Here is a 17,087-nt window from a genome sequence, read left to right as displayed (position 1 = left end):
AATATTCTCAGACGCCTGGAGATATATCAAGCATGATCAAGATACGTTCAGCTTCTAAAATGCAGGTTTCGTTATTCACTTCACTCTAAAAATGAAAGAAGAAAAAGCAAATATGAATTTCCTGCCATTCCAACCAAGAAATGATTTGCACTTTAAAAAATGAAAACATATTTCTTCTACTAAATCTAATTTGTTCCTTTTTCCTCAATGTTCCCATTTAATTTTCATTCATAAAATTTGCTTGTAAAGTTGTTGGTCGTTTTCGATGTTACGGCACAGTAATTTGGATTTCAAGTAACCTTCATATCTGTAGTTAAGAGAGTTTTTTTCTATACTTTGTTATATATTATCATTATTTTAATCGTCATCATTGTCTTCATGATCAATATAACTTATTTTAATTATAATCATTATCTTCATAATATATTTCAATTCTTTTAATCATCATTATTATCTTTACAATTATTTTTTTAATCATCATCATTATGTTCATAATCTATTTCATATATTTTAATCATCATCATTATCTTTATAATCTATTTCATATATTTTAATCATCATCATTATCTCCATAACCTATTTCATTAATTTTAATCATCATCATTATCTTCATAACCTTTTTCATTTATTTGATTCCTCATCATTATCTTCATGATCTATTTCATTTCTTTTAATCACCAACATTTCTTCATAATATATTTCATCTCTTTTAATCATCATCATTATCTTCATGATTTATTTCATATATTTTAATAACCATCATTATCCTCATAATCTATTTCATTACTTTCTTTTACGTGGAACATTTTTGTTGTGCGTTACAAAAGTACAATGGTATGCTATTGTGTATACAATGTACAGGTTCACGTGTACGCATTATTCTTCACCATAAACCGCACCCCCCCCCCCCCCCCCCCTCCCAAAGTACCATATCCGTACTCGGCACAAAAGAATCTTTTCATGTCCAAATCCGGCCAAACAGTGCTCATTCACATTCATTTTTCACCAACGTGACCATATTCACAGCTCACCCCAAATTGGAGAAAAGCCATTTCAAAAATACATTCGTCCCTTTCTTTTTGCTGTTGGGGCCGAAATCATTTCTCTCTCTCTCTCTCTCTCTCTCTCTCTCTCTCTCTCTCTCTCTCTCTCCCTCCAAGCAAAGAAGAAAGGGCCCGAAATAACATTTGCTATTGCATGGGGCTGAATCATTTATTGATCACGTCACTGGAATCCAGTTTGTCCCAAACACTGCAACATTTCTCTCTTGTGATTTTCAGAGCCAGTCAATTTTTCACTATTTTTTTTCTTATCTTTCTATCGATTCATGTTCCTGCCAAGGTTGCCGAGTTTGCAGTTCTTTTGTGCGCTGTGTCTTCACCACGGTATATCGTTCAAAGCTTGGCGCTACTTGTTATACAAATGTGTGATTTGAGTTCCAGTAGACCTTCAGTCTTCAAACACTTCAAAAACCGTTGGACTGTGGAACAGTTTCCCTGGGGACGATGTGCGATTTGAGCTTCAAAAGTTCAAGCAAAGATTCGACGCATTATTACCCGAAAACAATCCACCTAATATTTTAATAACTTACTTACATTTTTACTATTTTTTTTATAGATTTTCGAATTTATTTTTCTTTTCTAATAAGCGATCTCATCTGTCTGTATTTCCTATTATCTTCTGTTAGTTCTTACAAATAAACAGCATATTCGTTGGAAGCTTGAATTTCAAGTCAATGGCTTCTGTGGTGGACCTTTTCCATATGACACGGAATAATAATAATAATAATAATAATAATAATAATAATAATAATAATAATAATAATAATAATAATAATAACATGCCTAATTTCTATGCGTTGTGAGAATTCATTGGGATTATTTTATAACTTTCAGTAAACACATTTTCAGCTAATTTGATTCGATATGTCATTCATGTTATTTGAATTAATATGTTCACTTAATATATAACTTTTATTTAACTTGAAAATCTGTATTTGATTTATTATTAAATTTATGATTGTTGATGTCCAATATAGCCGCGTCTTGTAGATTACGGGTCTGCTACATCGACGTCCTGAATTTTTTCAATTTGTTGCAACGCCAGATCCTCTTAAAAAACACGCTTTTTAAAAAATTTATTGATTAGTTTAATGTTTTGTCAAAGAAAGCTACTCGTTTGCCCGTCCGCTCTCTTTCTGTCCGCCCTCAGGTCTTAAAAACTACTGAGGCTAGAGGGCTGCAAATTGGTATGTTGATCTTCCACCCACCAATCATCAAACATACCAAATTGCAAACCTCCAGCCTCAGTAGTTTTTTTTTTTTTTTTTTAATTTAAGGTTAAAGCAAACCATGATCGTGTAAGTGTCAACAACACAGGCCACTACTGGGCCAAGGATAAACGTTTTATGGACCGTGGCTGAGCGTTTCATGCTGCATTATACGCTGTACTGAAAACTTGATTGCGTACCAGAAACCTTGGACCGTGGCTGAGAGTTTCATACTGCATTATACGCTGTACAGAAAACTTGATTTCGTACAGAAACCTCGCTGCATTATGCTACATAATTTTTAATGTCTTGTAACAGTCATCGACTGTTATATCTAGGCTATTAGACTATTCCTGATTAGGGATGAGGGGGTGATGGTCAAACAAAGGGACGTGTCAAATGATTTCTCCTTTTCTCCTGTACTCTCTCTCTCTCTCTCTCTCTCTCTGTATATATATATAATATATATATATATATATCTATATATATATATATATATATATATACATATGTAACTTTCGTATGATCGATATATGTATACATAGGTATATATATATATATATATATATATATATATATATATATATATACCTATGTATACATATACACCAATCATACGAAAGTTACATGAGTAATTCAAGGCAACGATTCTAAACTGAAAACCAAACCAATGCACATACAAAACAGTCGTGATATTTACAGAGACACACAATACCACTCATGTACTCTGCTCCACGCGTCAACTCTCAACAGCGGTATGCGATTAATTTTCAAAAAGTGGACAGCCAAGAATGCGAGCCTTCATCCAAGGTTGGATGGCTGGCGGATTCATATTCGCATCCACGCCTCTTAAATCAATCACGCTAAATCATGGAACCTCTTCAAACAGATTTAGGAGTGACGGCAGACTCGCAGAATTAATTGAAGGCAAGACTACTACGGGTTGGTGTCTCTTGTTCCTTCAGAGTGTCTCCGAAAGCATACGCGCTGTCCCACACGTTTAAAATTTCACTCTCTCTCTCTCTTGCTTGCTTCCTTGCTCACACAACGTACGAGCACATACACATACGTACATAAAACGCACTTAGACAGACAACTTAATATGTCTATTATACATAATATAATATATATATATATAAAAAATTAATAAATTAATTTATGAGTATTATATAATACTTGTATTAGTTATACACACACACACACACACACACACACATATATATATATATACTATATATATATATATATATATATATATATACAAATATGTTAATAAAGTTCTCTTCATATCCAGTCCATGCGCAGACTTAGTAATGAACACCCTCCCTAACTCTGTCATAAAAAAAAAACAAGATCAGAGGTCAGTCAATTATTTCTGGTGATGAAGTTCACTCTGGACGTGGTTCGGAAGTCACGTAAAGCCGTTGGTCCCGTTGCCGAATAACCACTGGTTCCATGCAACGTAAAAATTACACCATACAAACAAACAAACAATATGTAATTTAAACAGAAATAGCCCCTACCAACAGCCAGGCATAAAACACCTGGAGGACTGGAAAATGGACGCCCCCTTTCCCCCTGAGTTCTCCAGAACACCGAATCAGCAGTTCCCCTCCCCCATTCTCCACTCTCCACTCCTTCCTTTGGGAGGGGAGGCGGGGGGAGGGGGGAGAATCGCATTGGATTAGCTCAAATTCGCCTAATTTTGTAAGACGAGTCTCAATCCCTCTCCAGTCCCGAAGCCAATATCCAGCAAATGGCTTCCCTCGACCTGAGTCGACCTGAGTCGACATACAAAGCCCTCTGGTTTGACTTCGCAATGGGAGGGGGAGGAGGGGGAGGGGATTCTCTCTGCTGATGAGAGTTCGGGTAAATTGCCACAAATAACTTTCCTTATTTTGTTTGTCTTTTTTAATATGCCAAATTATCGCCATAAGTCTGCACACAGATATATATATATATATATATATATATATATATCTATATATATATATATATATATGTATATATATCAGAATTTTATATATTATATATATATGTATATATATAAATATATATATATATATATATATATTATATAATATATATATATATATATATATATATATTATATATATATATATATATATATATATATATATATATATATATATATATATATATATATATATGAGAGAGAGAGAGAGAGAGTGACGAGTGTTTTACAAGTCAAAGAATCTGTAAAAGTTATTCTCACATTAATTTAGATAAGGTATTTAAGGAACTTTTTCCTCGGGAAAGATTGCCCGATGTGTTTTGCATATCTTGCAAAAGGTCACGACGGTTGATGAGTTTTTATCTCTCTAAACTTTGTAATGAAAAAAGAATTATGATGAAGTCATATCACATCTCGGGATATCGTTTTAAAGTTTGTCTACCGTTTGCCCCGACCTGAATCTTTTAATTATCTTTTGAGCACGCATAACTCTTGTCATTTTTAGTCTTGGGAACATTGTATATTTCGTTTTCTGTAGGCAAAAAATACATATAGAAGTTGAGTCTGCTCTTCTGTCAATGATAATTATGTTGAATTATTCTTTCTATTTATATTTCCATATTATTATAGTATAACATGTAATTTATTTTGAATTTAAGTATTAAAATATTATCGGTTTTTCACCGTCCAAGCATCATATTTACTGTCAGCAAAAATGAAAAAATGTCAGTCTATAACTACTTGATATTCATTATCAAAGCCTTAATTTATATCTCAGAGAGAGATGTCTCCTATCAATCCAGGCCCCTAGGCCTTTCAAGTTAATATATGCTATGTCAATTGTCTAAATCCGAATCTCTTGTAAACTTTTAAATCTTTTGTGAGAGCCATTCACAGAAAATATTCTGGGGTGGGGTGGAGGTGGGGTTGGGCCCTTCACAGAATATCTTCTGGGGACGGGAAGGCCCTCACGGAAATCTTCGGTGGAGCCTTTCACAGAAAAGCTTCTGGGTGCCCTGGGTCGGGGGTGGGCGGGATGGGCATGGGAAATTTCTTACAGAAAACAAAATTTTCTGAGAAAATCTTTCTGGGGAGGGGGCAGGGGGTTCACAGACAATTTTCTGTTGGGGATTGGGGGGAGCATTCATAGAAAATCTTCTTCGTGGAGGCCATTCACAGAAATTATGTAAAACTCACGTGGCACCTGCAATATAAGGTTTATGGTGTTATTAACTACAGGCACGATTGACACCATTTAAAATTTCAACTTGTTTCCCCATTCACTGAATTTAAAACTTGACCTTTCCCGTGCTCGCAGACGCTTAAGAAATCAAGAGGCCAGGTAGTACCTCGAGGTATACCAACAACCCGTTGTATAAATAGAAACAGCTTTATTTGGTGTTTTTATTCAGGAGGAAAATGCTGCAAGACTTAGAAAAAAAGAGGAATGGCCGAACAATAGGAGCTTGCTGAAAGAAAGGATATATAGAGAGAAGGGAACAATACCGCCAGCATGTCTTTTTAGCATTTTTTTGTTCTTTTGAACCTCTCTCTGGCAGTCCTGTCAAGAGCCAAACGTCTCTTGGTTTCGGAATGAAATGAAGTATTGTTAAAATTGCTTGCTGTTATGGGTCTCTCTCTCTCTCTCTCTCTCTCTCTCTCTCTCTCTCATATACACTTACAACTGTGAGCTCTCTCTCTTTAATTTTCCAGATGACGTGATTGAATGATTGGTTATGAAAATACGAAGTCGAAATTCTCGAGGAAGTTTGACGACCTCTGTATATATTGAATTGAATACCAATAGTCATTGCTATTTCCTACTATTACTACTACTTTCATTATCATTTCTAGTAGTAATAGTAGCAATACGCACGTTTTATCTGGTTATCGATCAGTATGAAAGCACCAAATACCTAACTTGAATTTCGAAAAGTTAAATATGTCAAAAGGGTGTCGTGTCGTATTCACCAGACGTATTAAAGAAGCTTCTAAATCTCACATTAAATAGCATGTATTTCATGTACTAAATAACTGCAGCTTTAGAATATTAGAATAAGCACAAAAACACAAACACGTTCTTAGGTGGTTGTGACTAGTGGAGAGAATGAATGCAGGAGAATTGATGTTTACGAATAATATCTTAAAATTAACAAGGGCGACCCCAAACGGTGCGCATTGAATTTAATTACAAGCTTTGCACAGTGATCTGATAGTCATTCGCCCAATTAAGATGCAATTAGGCTTATGCAAATAGGCTTATTATGGTACTTTTCAATTAGTTAACAATCAGCAAAATAGTTGTTCAGATTAACTGAGGAATAAGCAAGAATTATTCATCGATAAATAACAGGGTGTTTCATTGGTGGTTGGATAAATACATTGCCATTGATTTGAGCAGGAGCAGCCCAAATTTATAAACCCAAGTTTGCTTAATTGTCCATCTTTATAATCAAATTAGGAAATTAAGAAAAAAAGGAGGGGGCCAGAATGAAACTGTTTCATGGACTTGATTATGTAAATAAAATATCCTCGTAACTCCAGTTACAGCCCTGTGAAGTATTGCTGCTACATAGCTGCACTTGTAGAGTTGTCGCATTGCAGACAAGATTGAGAAGGTTTGAGGTTGTTTTTTGTGTATGCAGTTTCATTTGTGCATGAATTGACATTATACGTTTACTACGTACACAAATACTACACGGGTACAAAATTTTTTTTAAATATGCCACACACACACACACACACACACACACACACCACACACACACACACACATATATATTAATTATAATATATATATATATATTAATATATAATATATATATATATATATATATATATAATGAAGGTTGCCTTGGAAGCCTACATTTTAATATAGTTAACGAAGTTTGAAAGATATTAATAAAATGCAAAAAAAAAGAACAAACCAGGTAACAGGGATTTCAGTTACCCAGGCTAAAGCTCGTTTTCTCCGGAGGTGGTGACACAGAAAACGGACCATTTTAGAACCCCCAGGTATTTGATATCAAAGGCTTGATTATTAACTATTAATGTTTTTTTTTTAATGATTTAATGTCCTGGGATTTTCTGAACTCTCTCTCTCTTCTCTCTCTTCCTCCTCTCTATCTCTTCTCTATCTTTCGTCTAGACCTTCCAACTCTGCTTGCAGCATATCCTTGATATCAAATATTTTAAATGTAACATCTGCAAGAAAATTATGGTAGACTTAAAAATTAGTCTAATATTACTTTTTCGTACAGAGCTAGTTGCACATTGACCACAAAATCTTGTAATTTATGTCGTTGATATTCTACGTAATTAACGCGGCAAGTTTTTTCCTAGATGCTGATGAAAGCACTCGCTATTACATTATATATATATATATATATATATATATATATATATATATATATATATATATATATATATATATTAATACACACACACAACACACACACACACACACACACATATATATATACATGTGTGTAAATACTTGCGGTCGCTCGACTGTGTGAAGTCTGCTTAATTAAAAGAATAATAGTGTGTATCGTCATTGCTGGGTCAGTACATTAATTTTTACGTATCAAAACCTACTTTAACAAATCTATGTGTATCACGAAATAAACATCGGTTTCAAATTCAAATCACGCATGACACATCAATATGCCATATATCTATGGCAGATTTTTATTAATGTCTGCCTTTTTATATTTTCCAGGTATGTGAAAAAGACGTGATTCAAGATTTAAGACATTGACCAGAATTTCTCGTAAGTACCTGAAGACTGAAGTAATTCTATGAAGTTAGTAAGGAGTCATCATAGGTCGAACAACCAACTCGCTCCAAAACCCACCCATCCCCTGCCTCATAGTGAGGACCTCGCAGCGACGATGGAACCTAGTCTAGTCTAAAGATGACATGAGCCCGCATTAGTAAAGACGTTATACCCACTGCAGGGCAGATGAGGAAATGGTATGGAGAGAGAGAGAGAGAGAGAGAGAGAGAGATTTTCTCGCTCTAAATTGAATGATACTATAAAATTGAGATTGAAGAGAGAGAGAGAGAGAGAGAGATTTTTCTCACTCTAATTGAATGATACTAAATAAAATTTGAGCGTAAGAGAGAGAGTAGAGAGAGGAGAGAGAGAGAGAGAGAGATTGTTTTCTCGCATTGAATTAAAAGATACTATAGCAGTTGAGAGAGAGAGAGAGAGAGAGAGAGAGAGAGAGAGAGAGAGATTTTCTCGCATTAAATTGAAAGATACTATACAATTGAGAGAGAGAGAGAGAGAGAGAGAGAGAGAGAGAGAGAGAGAGAGAGAGAGAGATTTAAAATTCTTCGCCTAGAACTGAATGATAAGATGAGAGGGAGTGGGGTTAAACTTTTTTTTTAAATTGCAAGATACGAGAGTAAGAGAGTGTGGTAAATTTTCTCGCTTTAGTACGATGAAATCGAGAGAGAGAGAGAGAGAGAGAGAGAGAGAGAGAGAGAGAGAGAGAGAGAGAGAATTATGGTACCCGGATATAATATATATATATATATATATATATATATATATATATATATATATATATATATATATATATATATAGATATATATATATATATATAGTATATATATATTATATATATATATATATATATATATATATATATAAACTAGCGCGCTGGGGGAAACGTGTGAGTTTATTTATTCGAAGTGCACTCACACGGCGTAGGGCCGAGTAGTTTCTTCAGTGGCATCCATTAGCGAAATTGCCCTCAGGGCACTCACTTTTGTGCCATGTACTCGTGAAATTCATTGGCTTTCTCTCTCTCTCTCTCTCTCTCTCTCTCTCTCTTTCGTTGTCTCTATCTTTCGCGCTTTTAGTCAGTGTGAAATTCGAATTCTCACGTACTTTCCTAACAAACATATGTAGAAACTCACGGACACGTAGCAAATTATATATATATATATATATATATATATATATATATATATATATATATATATATATGTATATATATATATATATATATATATATATATATATAAATATATATATATATATATATATATATATATATATATATATATATATATATGTATACACACACACACACATATATATATATATATATAATATATATATATATATAATATCTTATTTCCAACAATGCGCTTTTTGTCCTGAAATGAGTTGCTTTAGTCAAGAATGGGTTTTGCAGAAAAGGGGTCCAGGCGGTGAATGTAGAATACAGATAAGATGAGAAATAGTTATGGAAAGGAAAAGCATTCAACCTCCGTCAGAAAGGAGTAGAAATAGTGAGCGACCTATAAGTAATTTGAATCTGCTAGTGAACTATCTATAAGTAATTTTAATCAGACAGATATGTAGATACTTCGATGCTAATAGATATAGTGAGCTATTCATTTGTGATTTGTGATGTCTGAAGTAATTTGGAAAATTTATTTTTGTGAAAATTTTAAATTGAGTGTATTCGTTTAAAGTGTAATTGGTTTTCAAAGCGTGAGGTGTATTGGTAACAAATCTCTCACATTCCTTCAAGGATGAGCTACAGAAAAGATAAAGACCACCTGGATATCACTCTTCTGGGATCTTCAGTGATAGTCATATACTACCTACTGTTAGTTGTGTAGTTTTGGTGGCCAAATTACAGGACCAGCAGTACAAAATGCTGTTCAGACGATGAGTTTTAATTAATAATCTATTAAGAATTTAGACAATGCTCAGAGGACTTATCAGGGAATAAACGATAGTATTTTCCAAGAACACGATTTTTTCTTCACTTTTGTTGCTTTATTAAAGTGAAAACACTTAGTCTGAAGTCTCGACTAGGTTGAACTTCCATCCATGTTAACAAGCTCCTGTATTTTTAATAACTCGCGATTTTTACCTTACTTTTAAAGCAACTATGATATATATATATATATATATATATGTATATATATATATAGATTATAGATTATATATATGTTATATATATTATAAATATAATATTATATGGTTATATAATATATTATATATATATATACTATATATATATATATATATATATTATTATATCATATATATATAATATATATATATATATATATATATATATTAATTATATTAATTATATATTATTATAATATATATATTATATATATATATATATATATATATATATATATATATATATCTATATATATATAATATATATACTATATATATATATAATATATATATATAATATACTATAGGCACAAGAGGAAACCTCTTAAGATAGCGTGTCATGGAACACCCTGTCGTTATTTACAGAAGAGCATACGAATGAAGTCTCACTTGTCATATGCTGAAGTGCGGTGCTATCATTCAACAATCTATATATTTTCTGTAGTGTCTTAAATGTTTTTAGGTATAGACAGCTGTGTCAGGTGATAATTTATTCCGAAGTGGAATCTACTGCGTTGTAACGAGATAACGAATATCTTTAGGCACTTGAAGACTTTTATTATTTATGATTTATTATGTAGCCCTCAGTGATATGTACAGTGTAACGAGATAACTAATATGTTTGAGCATGTGATATTTACTTTCTCTCTCTCTCTCTCTCTCTCTCTCTCTCTCTCTCTCTCTCTCTCTCTCTCTCTCTCTCATGAACGTAGTTTCCAGTATACATTGGTTTTTACTCTATGGCTAGTTGATTACTTTTTCCTTATGTGAAAACTTCATAAAATTAATTTCTCCTGAACGATTAGTTTACATACAATTCCCTATAATGTTTTGATGCACACATGATCTTAATTACTTGGAAATGTATTAACTTTATGTTTCTTATTTCCTTATATTTTCCTTTATCTCTTATGCTGGATTATTCTACATCCAAAATTATTTTCATGTGGTTGTAATTCTAGTAAGTAATAATGAACCCTATCATATAGAACAGGTCCACCACAGGAGCCATTGACTTGGAATTCAAGTTCTTTCATTAGTAAGAAGAGGAAGTAGAGGGAAATACAGAGAGAATATATCTCACTTGTTGGAAAAAAAAAACGAAATAAGTCAAATTAATAAATAGATAAGAAATATATCTGACGTTCTCGTCTTTTCCTAGAACAGTTAGGTATTTTTCTTGGCCTCACTTTATGCTATTTATTCGTGTTAAGATGGTGAATGTTTACATCAAGACCAGCTCTGAAAATATCTTTCAAATAATTTTTGCCCTTAGCGTCGTTCTTATTTAGATTTTTGATATATCCAAATGCATTTTCCTTTCTGAGTATGCTTTCTCCAGTTTTGTATACTTTCGTCTTCTGGTTTTGATCTACATTGTCACTTAGGTTAGATGCTAAATAATAATGAAATATTTGCACATTCATTTCTTGAACGTATTCAGGACTCTTTCATATTTCTTTTCACAATCTCATTGTAACGCCACACTTTTCCTTAACTTCACAATTTACAATTTTGTCTTTTCCTTACGATAAAGATCGTCTTCCTCGTCCTTCCATTCTTCTTCTTCTTCTTTCTTCTTCTTCTTCTTGGGATTCTCAGTGTCTCGGTCGCCACACCGGAAATAAATATCTTTTCCGAATGCATCCGGAAATTCCTCCTGCCGCCTTTCAAGTTTTGTGAAACTCTTCCTTGTAGCGGGAAGGATTAGTTTCTCTCTCTCTCTCTCTCTCTCTCTCTCTCTCTCTCTCTCTCTCTCTCTGAATTTTGTTCTTAGTCAACTCCACCCTCGTGCAAAATTCTTTTCCACTTGAAGTCAAACGCAAATTGGTTTTATCTTTTTGCCAAAAGAAAAACAATTGTAAAAATTATAAAGTTATTCTCTCTCTCTCTCTCTCTCTCTCTCTCTCTCTCTCTCTCTCTCTCTCTCTCTCTCTCCTACAAATCCTCTTCCCCGTCGTGGTCTGTCACCACATTTTCTCTAAATGTGCTGCTTTATTATCTTCACATTCTGCGACCAAAAAGATTCTTCTCCATTTCTGTCAGTCGGAGAATTCGAAGGCTGAAGAGGAAGTAGGATTCCTCCCCCTTCGGAGTGGAGCCGGAGTGTCTATTGTCACATTTTTTGATAAGCCTCTTTGTCGGGAGAATATTTATGGGATACGTCTCTCTCTCTCTCTCTCTCTCTCTCCTCTCTCTCTCTCTCTCTCGGAGGTAAATTTGAAGGTCTGTCCCTTTTTGGCTTGAATATTCGTGTTTATATGTTCATCAATAATGAATGAGTAATGCTGCTATCTCTCTCTCTCTCTCTCATAAGGAAGTAAATTTGAAATTCTGTCATTTTTTAGCTAGAATATCCGTGCTTGTGTGTTTATCAATGAATTGAGTAATGCTGCTCTCTCTCTCTCTCTCCTCTCTCTCTCTCTCTCTCTCTCTCTCTCTTGTAGGTAAATTTGAAGGTCGGACCTTTTTTAGCTAGAATATGCGTGCTTACACGTTCATACTTTTTTAGCTTGAATATTCATACTTTCTCGTTTATCAGTGAAACGTAAAGCTGCTCTCTCTCTCTCTCTCTCTCTCCCTCTCTCTCTCTCTCTCTCATGGTGGATTTGAAGATCGGTCGCTTTTTAGCTAGAGTATACGTGCTTACATATTCATCAGTGAATAAGTACCGCTGCTCTCTCTCTCTCTCTCTCTCTGTGTCTATCGTGGGAGTAAATTTGAAGATCGGTCCCTTATTAGATAGAATTTTAGTGCCAATATGTTCATCAGTGTGTATGTGAAGCTGTTTTTGCTTTGAACTCTGAACCGTTTGTTAAATCATCTTAAAGACCAGATAGAAAACTTTTAGCTTTATTTGTTTCGATTATGATCGTTTTGAGGGGTTAATCGTTTAGAAGACAGATCGTTTTTTAGAGCAAAAATGATATTTATTTGTCACAATCACACTGATTTTGGCTTTGAAATTCGAAATAGTTGAGGAAGAAAGAAAGAGAAAGGATAGTTTAATTGACACTATGTCTTTTAAGTTTTTCCTCAGTAGTTTTTATTTTATTTAAGGTTAAAGTTAGCCATGATCGTGCGTCTGGCTTTTTTTACTTGTTTTCACTTAGTCTTACGATTTCGTTTTTTTATTTCGTATCCGGTGATTTTTGAAGAGTTGATATGTTTTCGACTGTTAATGAATGAAAGACGGTGATATCCAAAGAACTGCGCATGCAGAGATTGCTACCTGCCAGTGGTTATGTAGTTCGATTATTGATGTACATACATACATCTCTTCGGTGTTGTACCAGTGGCCGTAACAAGCGGTTATTGAGTTATTGATTAAACCCCTCCCCCCTAACTCTCTCTCTCTCTCTCTCTCTCTTACACACACACACACACACACACACGCACACGCACGCACACACACACAAAAACAAACACAAACACCAAATCACGTGCAAGACCCAACAAAGCCCTGATTGTATGATGGTGATATATTTTTGTTCCTGTTTGTAACAATTACCTGTGTTCTGGTAAATTTATTAAAGAAAAGTCATCCCATCCATAGTTATAAAGTGGTTGATTAACCAAGATTCATCTAATGATGAGGAATTATTTTCCCGACATTAACATGGCGCGTTAATGAACCATTTTTACTTTTTTTTTTTTTTTTTCTCATTAGCTCAGGGGATCTCTCATCTATTTTCTTCATTTTCCTCCTGACTTGATTTGAATAGTCTTCACATAAATTTTGTAATATTATTTTTTGCCACCTTCATTTCGGTCATTTCTCTCGCAATAACGGCCGAATTTCTCTTAAGAAATCTTGCTTTAACCAGAATATTGGTCATATAAGCTTTTAATTGACAATCGTAATAAAATTATATTAAACCTCTATAACTTAGTGTTAATACTGTATTACAGATCCATAAATTTTTTCCCCTTTAAGCTATAATATTGTTGATTTGTTCTTAGTTATTTCTATTTATTTAGCATCTTATATTAAATTTTGTTTTTGTTTAGTATCATTTTGTATAGGTTGTTTTTTTATTTAGTATTTTATTGTAGTTTTGTTTTTGATTAGTCTTTTATCGTATCTCTTTTATATCTTATTTGTAGGTGATTTGGTTTTGCACGAGAACGCAATATGAGAAAAACATTTATTTGGTGATAGATGCAGAAAGACTTTATATAAACAAATACCACTGTGGCTTTACCTTTATGTAATTTACACATTTATCAGTGTGAATATTTAATTTTTTTTTCAGTCGATTCTAGGACGTGTTATTTATGTATTTTATCCCATTCATTGCTGCAATAAAAGTATAAGACACAGATAAACAATTCAACAGTTATGTATGGGTACAAATATGTTCTAAGGTAAGTCTAAACAGAGAGCTTTCTGGAATCGGTTCGAGTGCCCTTTTATGTATTTATTGAAACGAGAACTCGAAGAAATTGCCCAAAGCTCTCAGTTTAGAGTTTTTTTTAAACATATTTGTACAAACACATCACTGTTGATCTGTTTCTCCAATTCAAGACTCATGCCATTGTGAGGGTTTTTTAATATGAGAAATTTGGGACACTGAGATATGACCCAAAACCCCCTCCCACCAAACGTCTCCGTCATCTAGTAACAAGAACAATCTGCCCACCACCAACGTCTCCCTCTCCATCCCTACAGCCACACCAAGCTTCAGTTTCCCCGCCCCCACCCCCCCCACCCCCCCCCGGCCCCCCCCCCCCCACCCCCAACCCCACCGGCCACCACCACCCCCTCCCCTTACTCCAATCCCTACGCGAGTGTGCACGGCTTCTAACCCAGTGTTTCTTCAGATTTCTTCTTCTTCTTTTTTTTTTTTCTCTCTTCACTCTTGGAACAACAAGGAAACAATTCCTTAATTTAACGCACAGGACTCGCCAAAGGTCACAGGGACACGGCCTCTACTTTTCTTGTCCCGAGAAGGGCAAACAGGATTTGATTTTTTTTTTTCTTTTTTAGACGGTTACAATGATTCACTCCAGTTTTTTCCGCCATGAAATTCTGAACGTTTGGAAATTTCAAAATTCCATTTGCTCTAGCAGCAAGTCGGATTGTTTTTTGACACCAAGAAAACAGCGAGTGTTTAGTTTAATCACTAAAGTGTTAAGGAACATACGTTGTTGTTTGGTTTTGGTTTTATGGATAAGGAAACATTTATGAGTCATATATATATATATATATATATATATATATATACATGTGTATATATATATAATATATATATATATATATATATATATAGTATATATAATTAATAAATTATCTTTATATAAAGAGTAGATATATATATATCCCATAAGTAAAGATTATATATATATATATATATATACCTATTTATATATATATAGATATATATATATATATATATATATATATATATATATATATAAGAATTAGATTATATATATATATATATATATATAATATATATATATATATATATATAGTATATATATGGATATATATATAATATATATATATATAATATCATATAAAAAGATATATATATATATATATGTATATATATATATATATCTTTTATATAAATATATATAAGAAATTATATATATATATACATATATATATATATGTATATATATATATATATATATATATATATATATATATATATAATAATTTATATATATATATATATATATACTATATATATATATATATATATCTATATATATATATATATATATACAATATATATATCATAAAGGTATATATATAGATATATATATATATATACATGAATATATATATATATATTATATTATATATATATATCTATATATAATATATATATATACAGTTTGGGTAAAAATGATTGACGCGTCCTATAGATCCTACTGCATGCACGCAATACCTCGGAATACTTATTCATTACGATGCTGTGATGTGCTTGATTGATGTTTTTAAGGGTTCTAATACTTGGTGCGACCCCCACGCTTCTTTTTAACTGCTTGAAGTCGTCCTGGAACACTCTTGGCTAAGTTTTCAAGGATGGTTTCGGGAAAGTTCTCCCAAATGTCTCTGACCTCTCTCTCTAGTTTCTCGAGACTGGAGGTGTCGCGGTCCCTTAATTGTGCTTTGATGATGCCCCACAAATTCTCAATGGGATTGAGATCGGGGCTATTGCCAGGCCAGTCACCAAGAAAAGGGATTTTACAGAATTTAAGGAGATCTGTGACAGTTTTTGCCCTATGACAAGGAGCACCGTCCTGCATGAACACCTTTGCATTACATTTGACCATTGACAGTACCAAATATTCCATTAACAGCTCAGGGTAGTTGTACTGGTTCAGCTCAGAGTAGTTGTACTGGTTCATAGTAACATTCTCGGCAGTTTTACCACGCCCCTTTGCCGTGGTATGAAAAGCAACCCCAGAACATCAAAGAATCAGGGTGTTTCGTGGTCGTATTCACGTACTTCACCCGGTAAGGGTCACTACTACGGGATCGGTAAACCATCCTTGAAGGAGCCTGAGGAGACACTGAATGTGACTTCGTCACTATAAAGGATCCTTTTAAAGTGCTGGAGGGTTAAATTCTTCAACATACGCCTAGCGTATGATAGGCGATTCCTAATGCGACGCCTCGTCAGGAGCGGTTTTTTCTTGGCAGCAAGACAACGGTGTCAACCTAAGCCGTCCTTCATGTACTTTCTTTAGGGTTTTGGCACAGATATGACTGAAAGATTTTCCTGTTTTTGCTCCTTCAGCTGTTTAGAGGAAGCTCTTGGATTCTTCTCAATAGCAATTCGAAGAAAACCGAGGTCTCTGTTGGTTAGTTTCCTCTTTCTCCCTGTCGATGTTCCAACCTTGGGTTGGGCCCTCTCGCCCCCATCCTTGAACTTTTTAATCC

This window comes from Macrobrachium nipponense, chromosome 20, assembly GCF_015104395.2.
Source record: "Macrobrachium nipponense isolate FS-2020 chromosome 20, ASM1510439v2, whole genome shotgun sequence".
NCBI lineage: Eukaryota > Metazoa > Arthropoda > Malacostraca > Decapoda > Palaemonidae > Macrobrachium > Macrobrachium nipponense.
Note: the sequence above shows the minus strand (reverse complement) of the source record.